This window comes from Anoplopoma fimbria, chromosome 19, assembly GCF_027596085.1.
Source record: "Anoplopoma fimbria isolate UVic2021 breed Golden Eagle Sablefish chromosome 19, Afim_UVic_2022, whole genome shotgun sequence".
Classification (NCBI taxonomy): Eukaryota; Metazoa; Chordata; class Actinopteri; order Perciformes; family Anoplopomatidae; genus Anoplopoma; species Anoplopoma fimbria.
This window is the reverse complement of record NC_072467.1, coordinates 3,874,060-3,884,250: the sequence shown is the minus strand read 5'-3', so window position 1 is coordinate 3,884,250 and position 10,191 is coordinate 3,874,060.

Here is a 10,191-nt window from a genome sequence, read left to right as displayed (position 1 = left end):
GTAATTGGTTGCTGGGTGTATTTTTATTTTGGTTTTGAATACAAGACAGAGAGAGATAGAGCACGCTGGCAGACCAGGATATGAGAAAAGAGCAAAGAGAATTAGTGATGAAAAAAAAAAGAAATAACTGAAAGTGACCGAGAGGTTCTGCCAGGTGGTTAATGGTGGTTCAGGATGTTCAATATACAGAATGGGGAAAGACGGAGCGCATTACAATAGCAGCCTAACATTAACGTCCCACTGCCATTTTAGATTTAATGACATGCTGGGTGGTGTCCAACTACATTTAATGCGCTCATCTGCATAATAGTGCTGCCCTTATAGCACTGGCAGGGGAGTAATACCTCTGTGTGATCAATCTCCCTCTCTTTATCTCTCGCTTGCACTCTTTATACACACACACTCACACAATTACACAAAAGAACAAATTATCATTAGCGTATACTTTGCATAAACCAGTGAAAAGGGGTACAAAGGACATTTTTGTATGTAAAAATAAGATCAAGCCAAATTACCATTGTTAAAACTTTTCCCTCTGCCATTATATAGTTTGTCTTTTCTATTACACATTAAAATTATGGACATTTCCCTTTAATATTTTCCCTTTACACTCATGGTGACAAGAACTCATAACAATAAGATCAGTTGCTGAAAAAAGCTAAATTGCTTGAGTGATTGCAGTAATAACAGTAGTAAATTATATTATATTAATGAGGCAAAACGCACAGTTGAATGAAGTTCAAGTAGTCTTTAAATTGTCTAGCACTCCCAAGATAGATATCAGACACCATCGACAGGAATAGTCTAGCCTTGAATCTAGCGAGCGGACGTGAACAGCTGGAAGGACTGAGTCTCATGAATCTTGTGAAATGACGATTTCCACTGAGAATGTTATACCATTTATCAAGTTGATTGTGACTTTTATTTCATCTCTCTCTCCATTTCTCTCTCGGTAACACACATACACACGCACATATCTAGTGAGTATAGGAATCTGAACCACCATGAAATTCATAACAGGTTGGATATGACCTCCATGCCTAGTGTGAAATATATTCTCTGCTTATTCTTTCACATATTTCAACTTTAAGCTTGGCTGAAGGAGCCATAAAAAGGCAGTGAGTGCGGTCATCTGTCACTTGCACAAGGCTACTGAACGTCCTCTGCCCTGATGATAGCGGTGCCCTTCATGCTTGCCAAAAATGGTGCCTTACTACCTTTCACTATGCAAGCATTTCTAATGCACTCTTGCTTTCCTTTGGATATAGTTGTGAACAGGAGTTAGTGTTGAGATATTTTCACATTTACATGTAAAAAAAATTATATATAACACACTAAAGGAGAGGGAAAAAGTGGAAAAGCATAATAAGGGCACTTTAAATGTAAATAATATTGCACCAACATGAGACATATTGGAAAGAGTATTTCAATTTTAATTTGACTGAGACACTGACCATGTGTGTGTGTTTGCATGTTGAGAGGCCCTCACACTGCCCTCACACTGGAAGACAGGTATGTGCCATGAAGCAACATGACAACCAACATGCACGTAGATTTGGGAAAGACATCAAAGACCAAGCCATATGTGTGAGGTTATCAAAACTACAGGAAGGAAGAAGGGAGGAAGGAAGCAGGAAAGAAATATACTGCATTAATATTAAAAATTCACAGCCTACCAAAAAATAAAAAATCATAATAGACTTCCATGTGTCTGGTGACGATTAAGGAAAGTAATTAGCTAGCAATGAATGTGGAATGAGCTCATTAAGACAAATGTTAGAAGTCTGGGGCTTATCACACTCAAAGAAACACAGGCAGCTTCTCCTTCATGAAAGCACTGAATCATCTGTCATACAAATCAATTTAAAATACAAGGAGGACCCGCTGTGATCACCAGGCCATGGCATCAGTTTTATGAATGATGGAGCAGTGTATGGGATGTAGAGCCACGGATGTAATTTTTCATTTCCAGCTGTACACAATACGCCTCGCAAAACTGGACAGTTTCTCTTCTGATGACTGGCATTCATTACTGGGACATCTGAATGGCCCTGAATCTGAAAGGATTTTTCACTCAATAGGAGCATGGCCCTTCCATTTATCCTTTCAACTGAAACTGATTAATACTGATAATACCAAAACTCTGCCTTTTCCCGCTGTGGTGCCGGCACCAAATGGTGTTAACAATCGTAAATAGAAATGTGACACGTCAAATATATATATATACTTAGTCTGGTGATGAAATTACACTTTGCATGCAGTGGGGCTGGTAGCATTTAAGGCCACTACAAAATCTACCTGCTGAGTTTAATTTAAAACAAGATTTCTGTTATTGTTCCGCCTGCTCGCAATTTTGATTGTAACTTCAGAAATAGTTTTTTCTTATTTTTTGTAATGATCGATTAACGACGATTCACTTACATTCATTTTGCTCCTTGTACTTCCTGCACAGCTGCAACTGCAACTAGACTTCCCTGTAGATTTTGAAATGACTTTTACCTGACTGACCTGGAAAATAGAGATGAAGTCACCATTAATTCAACAGAGACATAAGAACAGATGTGCCTGCAGTCTTGACCATGTTTTACAGTATCAAGTGGAAATCAACACCGCTGCAGCTGTTATAGTGGCAAACATTTAATTTAAGCTTTTGATCTCCCGATGCTGGCAACTCATCACCATTCCCACCCTCGGAAAATACTTACAGCACACACACACACACACACAGGGTTACACACATACAGTCTTAAAGGACTCTTGAGTCTCTACACAGTCTGTTTGTTAATGTGTTAAAAGGGGCTATGATACCTTTCCTGGGTTTCACAGCTACACAGACCCTGTTCTCTGAGCCAGCCACAGTCGCTCTATAACATCCTCTTATATGATTTGTTATATTTTTAGAAAAGTGAAAATCAGTTTCTCTAATTGCCACTGTCATTATTGCTGCTGATATTTGGAAATGGTTAAACAAAATAGTTTTTCAAATGGGCAATGTTAGCAGCAAGCAGAAAGTTTAGATATATAGGTATTTATGCATTTTCTCCTTAAACCAAAAAATAAAAAAAATGTAAGCTTGCAAACTCCAAATGGCACTGCAATGTACTGAAAAGTGATATTTTTCCTTGCATATCAACTTGTTCTAAAAAAACAAAACCCAGTGACATACTGTTGCTTCATGCCACAGTGTGGTATCTAACACGTAAGTATGAAGGAATCCCACCAATGTCAATCAAAATACAAGAAATGTACTTAATCATCAACAAAAATTAGGCTAAAACACAAGAAAAAGCTGCACTGACCGAGAGAAGTCCCACAAAACAGCATGATACAGGCTGCCTTGTACAGCGCTCTTACACACACACTGTCCCTTAGCTCAAGCGCAAAGTAAATAAGTGACCCCAATAGGCAAGTATCTGATCATGGCATGGAAATGCAACTCTTAAACCTTTTCTTAATGGTTATTATGCATGACCAGTTGTCCTTCAAAAGCAGAGGGAATCGTTCTCACCTTGGAGTCAAGCAGAGGGAACCGAGTCTTAAGGCAGCGTTACAGGGGGTTTGGTTTCAGCTGCCAAATCCTCAGTGGTATGATGTGATACGGTAGATTTAAGGCGATGCCATTGCATGCCATCAGGCTGTAGAGTGATACTTATCCATTCATATAAGCACTTTTCTCTCATACCTCTCTCTTTACTGCTCTTCTGCCTCCTTCCTTTCCTCACCCTTACATCTGATAGCCCTGACCGCTTGCCAAGTATCCTACTCTCAGATCCATATGATAAAAATGGATGGTCTTTTCAACTGAATCCTTTTCTGTCCTGCTATCTTTCTGTCCTACTGTTTTGTTATTGCACCCTGCATATTTCAAACTGGGGTCTTAAATATTGACTTTATCGCCATAAATGATGATACATTTGGTTGAAGGGACTGAGAAGTGAGAGGACAGATGGACACTCGGATTATTTAATCTCTCTCCAGTGGGTTCACTGCTTCCGGACCCCTAACAGTGTACAATATTGTCTAACTGCTATTGAAATGGAAAATGAGATACAGTAGTGATGATATGATGGAACTCATTCCAATCATGAATATATAAAAATAGATTGACATGGTATGAGAGTCACGCTGCACTTCCTTTCCTTACAGCTGGTATCTGCCACATGAATGAGGGAAATATTTTCCAAATGACATTAGAGCAGTCCGTGTGGCTGCAGAGCAATGCAGGGATAACATAGAGATATGTGACCAATTGGAAAAAACAATTGAAAGGCTAAAGGTCAATGAGGTGTGGCATCAAACTGCACTGAGAGTCATATCCATTTCATGGATATACACACTGTGTTAGCCCCTGAGATCTGTGGATGCCAGCAGCAATATGAGACACGCATGCAAACACACACACTTATACAGAATCACATACTTCTAGGAATGTGGTCTGTTCTGGTGTTACACACACACACACACACACACACACACATACACTCACAGCTATATCAACAAACGGTAATCCCCAATGCAGATGGAGACATTAAACATGACATGCCAATTCATTAAGTACATTACATAAACTGTATAATTTGAAAGTGTTGTCTGCAGATTAATAATTTACTGTCCCACTACCCACAGTTCTGATTGAATTAGACGCTGTATCTGAGATCTAAAAACTTGTCAGCTGACACAATATATTACTCAATAGTTCCCAAATTATGTTCTGTGGTGTGTTGTAACATGATTTGTGTGATTTTTATACATTCAAATTGTACAATTGTTAGGTAATCACTAATATAAGTTGGAAACTCTGTAACAACATAAATCACAACAGTCTGTACTGTAAAAGCTATAATTACTGTAGGTACTTTATGACTGAAATAAAAGTGTGACTTGTGGCAGTAAATTGTACCATACATGGAGATAGATATAATAAATATCAGTATTAGTTATGTAATATGGAACCTGATTGTCAGATGTTTACTTTGCAGATTCTTCATTTTTAATGATGTACTCTTTTATGCCTTATTTTTTGCCTGGTTATCATTTATCATTTTATCTTCCTATATATATTTTTTTTTTTCCCCTTCACACACTAACAAACACAGATTGTTCTATGTAGTCTCTATTATTGTTTGTTGTTAGTTTGATATTGTTATTTTAAAATGCTGCTAATATATTATATGAAGTTTTTCATGTTCATTACGTTGCTGAAGATCTTTTTTTATTTCTTCATCCCAGGTTTAATTACCAACTCCCTCTCTTGATTCATACATTTTCCAGACTCAAAGTACATATATTGTTGAAGAATATGACATATATTTTAGTTTATATGTGATGAGAAAGAGGGAGCCATTCCTCTTTAATGGAGGAATATCAAAAGTTTCACAAACAAGCATTGAAATAACTTTTCCAATAACTGGTTTGTCTGTCAAATATTTGCTCAGATTTAACAGGATTTTTGTGACTTAGCTGCACCAATAAATCTTTGATCAAGTTAAACATGTCCTCTTTTTGACAGAATGTAAAAACAATTGAAAAACTAAGACTTGAAAAAACAGCTGTTTTGAGGAATGTTTACATTTTTATATAATCCAAAATCATCTAAAATCCAACATTGACCAAAAACAATCCTGGCAAAAGCTGGCAAGAATCTGCACACATTACACTTACAACCTGCCGAGAACTAAAGCTAACCTGAAGCTGTTTGAAAAGGATATTATGAGAAAATAAGGAGTGTTTGGGTGATAATCTACAAAATCAAGCTTGAAATTTGAGTATTTTCATCACACCCAGGCGTGGAAAATAGCTGAAAATCCTCTCTGGCCCAAAATGTTCAAGGAGATTTTCAATGTTACAGAGATCATCAACCTCCATGGCTGAAGTATTATCTTATGAGTTTTGGGTTTCCACTATACATGGCACACACAGGACAACCATATGCTGTTGCTAATCATGCACAGCACATTTTCCTCTTCCACTTTCTTCTCTCTACCCTCATTTACTATGTTATTTTGTCTAACTTTGTCTGGAAAGAATACTAGAGTATTGTACTCAAGTTAAAGTGCTGCAACTTGAAATCTTTTTTCTTAGGTAAAAATAAATACGTATGTAAAATGTACTTAGATAAAAGTAAAAAGTAGGTCAGTTAAAATGTACTTTGAGTAAAAAATACTCTACTGGAACAACATCAACAACATGACCCCTTGTCCAAATAAACAGTAAATTCTCTTTCCATAGACAGCACTTGTGCATTCTGAGCATACAACTAATTATCATAAACAACTGCCTTCCTCACTGTAGACTTATAAGAATAAAATAATTATATCACAGCAAAGAATGTTAATGCAAGTTTGATAAACCACACATTATATTTAATATTCCTATTTTCTGTGCAATTGTTTACTGCTGTAAACTGTCAACTGCCGCAACTAACTTATTTCTTTTCTAAATGTTTTGTACTGAATAGGGGCTACATGGCTGAAAAACGTTTGATAACAACTGGCGACCACTTCTATGGATAAATGGGATTGGTCATGATACGGTAACATGAAGGAATAGGTCAACTTTATGAAAGAATTGGGGTTGAAATTATGAATAGTTTTCTTTCAAAATGAACATTACCAAATGCTTGGGATTTAACCACATATCAAAAACACTCCAAGGTTACGCATTTTTTTGTGAAAACAATTATTCGATTAATTCCATCTAAGATAATATAATTATTTGATGAGTGATTTGATTGAGAGGTCATTCATATCATAATTAGTAACTACTTAGTTGACTAATATCTCACAGCTGTTATCAACACAGTCATACAGTCAATTTACATATGTTATATATTTGATTATACTCAAGCAATGTACACAATCACTACAGCTGCTACTTGCATTTTTTTACTTGCCAGTACTTTCGATAAAATCTTTTGAAAAAGGAATATTCCCTGATTCCTCTGGTACTTTGATAAAGAAATGCTGAGCCCTGGAGCCTGTTTTTGTGACCCCTGACCTCTAATAGGAAGAACATGGGAATGATCAAAACCCCCTGTGTAAGTGGATAAGCATACAACGCCAACTGACACCAGATATCAAATCAGCAGCAACTAACCAAAAGCTGACAATAAAAGGCACTTGCCAAATAAAGGGAGAACGACGGGGCAAGGAGCCCTGTTGTAAATGAGATGTCTTGAGACATCTCATTTACATGGACTTTCAAAGCAGCTCTTAACACAACAAATGAAAACATCTGTCATAGGGTGTGTTCAGGATATTCACTGCAGCCTGCCTGTAATGCCACAAATTCTGGAGTGAGGAGAGATCATGTATGTCCATAAATCAGGCAGAGGGAACACAGGTAGTCATTACTTCTGGGGGAACAACTGTTTGTAGCTCATACACACATACCACTCGCCTTCCAGTACCCCAAGGCGACCATAAATACCGCCCAGCCCGACAGCTCCGATACAACACTTGGCTGTCTCCAGCAGGCCCAGAAGTTCACTGTCAACACCTGACAAATACAAACATCTGCACAGCTGTAAATACCCTGTAATAAAGAACCAGAACCACCTCTGTGGTTTGACATCTCAATTCCGCTTTCTACTCCTCTTTGTCCTGTCATGGTGTTTGATATCTTAATTCTGGCATGGTCCCGTTGAAGTGTCCTGTTGGACAGTTGTTATCGGAAAACAACTTAGATTTACATTCTTGCACCTGGCCACACTTGCATAAACTTACACAAATATGCACTCAGTGGTGTCAAGATGATGGAAACGGACAGAATGACAGATTCGGGTCAACGGATATTGCATTCTGTTTGCATGTGCCAACTAACACCAGGCTGTGACACTCTTCATAACTGTTTTTGGGGCGTAAATTGTAGTTTGAGTTTCCCTTTATCCTCTTTGATTCAGAAGAACACTGAAAGTGTTACTCAATCATACCTATACTGACACAGAATAAATGGTATGTTTTGTTACGCTAGATGATGCATCCAAAATAATAAAGCCATTGAGGCCCAGATGATATCAGTCAATTAGAGAGCCTCCAATGCCAGTCCAACCTGAGCCACATACTGAGTAAGATTCCAGTCCAATCCACTGTATCTAATCTTGATCTGTCCACGGGGGTCAGTGGATAAAGGAAAAACCACTTAAAATGGAGACAGTGAAAACGAAGTATGGTGTGTGCATGTGCGTTTGTCTGTGTATCCTGTAAGGCCACTACAGGGGTCCAAAGCAGACAGCTCATTACATCAATCACGTCAAATTGAGCACTTCCTTGCTAATAATCTGGTTACTTTCCATGAATTATGGAAGCCCATAGATGCCTTTATTTTAAAATTCAAATAAAAATGTAATTCCAGAATAGCATTATAATTTTATAATTTTTATTTGAGCAAATGTGAAAAAAAGGCAATAATCCAATTTTCATCTCCACGTACTGGCATTGATGTTCTATAACCATATTCAAATAAAAACTGGAAAAGCTGTTTGACACTTAATTTTCAAAGTTTACCCCGCTCAACAGTGGACAATATTCAAATGTTAATTCAAATTTGAAAATCAAATTACAATATTAACAATGTAGACTGCTGATTTATGCCAGCAATGTTTAAGTGAAAATGTAAATGCAACTTTCCAACAACATGACATTTAAAAAAGCTTTTGACATTTCACTTTCAAAGACTTTCATAGACTGCTGTGCAGTGGACAATATTACAATGTTAAATCAAATTAGAAAATTTAAAAGCAAGATAAACAATGTAGATTTACTTTGTGTAAGCATTAGTCACAAGTAATATGAAAATACAATTTTCTAAATATTTGAACATTAAAAAACAGCATTTGACATTGAATTTTCAGAGACTTAATCCTCTGCGCATATTTAAATACAATTAGCAAAACTGCACCCTTAGTCACCACGCTCTTTTTGGTGTTACAATGAAAATGCTGTCAATCCTCTCATCAAGGCAGGTCTTCAGTTTGACGTCACTTCCTCAGTCAGTGACCAACAAATTAGTTGGCAAAATTAGTTGCCAACAGTGTTTTCTTCATGATCAGTAAATTGCTTTCTACCTCAAGTAGCGTCAATATTTGATGCTACATATATATATATATTATATATGTATATATATATATATATATATATGTGTGTGTATAGCCTCTTGTGGAAGCCTCTTGAAACTAGCCATGCATTTATGGATAGAAGACTCTCCGTAAACGAGCGTGCACACACCTTTGGAACGTTTGTTAATACAGTTTGCAGCAAGCTTAGCTTTCTCCACCATGGGAAGGCTGCCTTAAAACAGGCCAGTGCTGGCCATGCTTTTTCATTTCATTTTAATATGCTCACCTATGCCAGACCATTAAAATAAAAATGAAATTCAGATTTTTGATATTTCTTTTGAATTTTTACTCAAACAACACATAATAATTATATTGTGGAATTACATTTTCATTTTCAAGTTTACATTATCATTTTAGTCCTCTATGGGCTTCCATACAGAATTCTGGTTCCATCTTTGACCCCCCGCTGCTTCTGTCTGCCTGTCTATCGTAACAAGTCATCTTTACTCATTGGTTCTTCTCCAACCAAATATGAAGGTCAGGTTAACTCACTCGCAGACCTCTCATATCTTTTCTCCATCTCTCAAAGTTTTAATTACCTCTCAAACATTTCATTTTGGAATATTTTTCTGGAATGTTTTAATTTTCTTCACTCTGCTCTGACCTCAGTGAACTAATTAGTTCATATCATTGTAAGTGAGCGGTGAAAGGAGAAATCATCGAAATATAAGTGGTTTAAGCATTTGTTTTATACTTCTTGAGTCACGCTGTGTTAAAGTATGAAAACAGTCCTTTCCTGCTGTCCCTTTGCAATTCCCCTTTTTCGGGAGATGTAGTTCGTTCTTTGCAGCTGACTGATAAATAAACTATAGACAAGGAGCAAGTGCTTAAAATATTTATTGTCTTTTGTTACAAGAAACGTGGAGAAATCACTGTGGAAAACCACAAAATGGGAGACTACAATGCTGTTCCTTTTTGCATTCTTATATATAGGGCAAGTACAATAAGTGCAATGAAACAAGAGGCATGGTGGTTTCTGTAGAAGTTGAGACAATCAAATGCCAACAAGTGTTTCAACACAGAGACAGGTATAGTTGTGTCGGGGAGGCCTGTGAAATCAGTAAAAGAAATAAAAG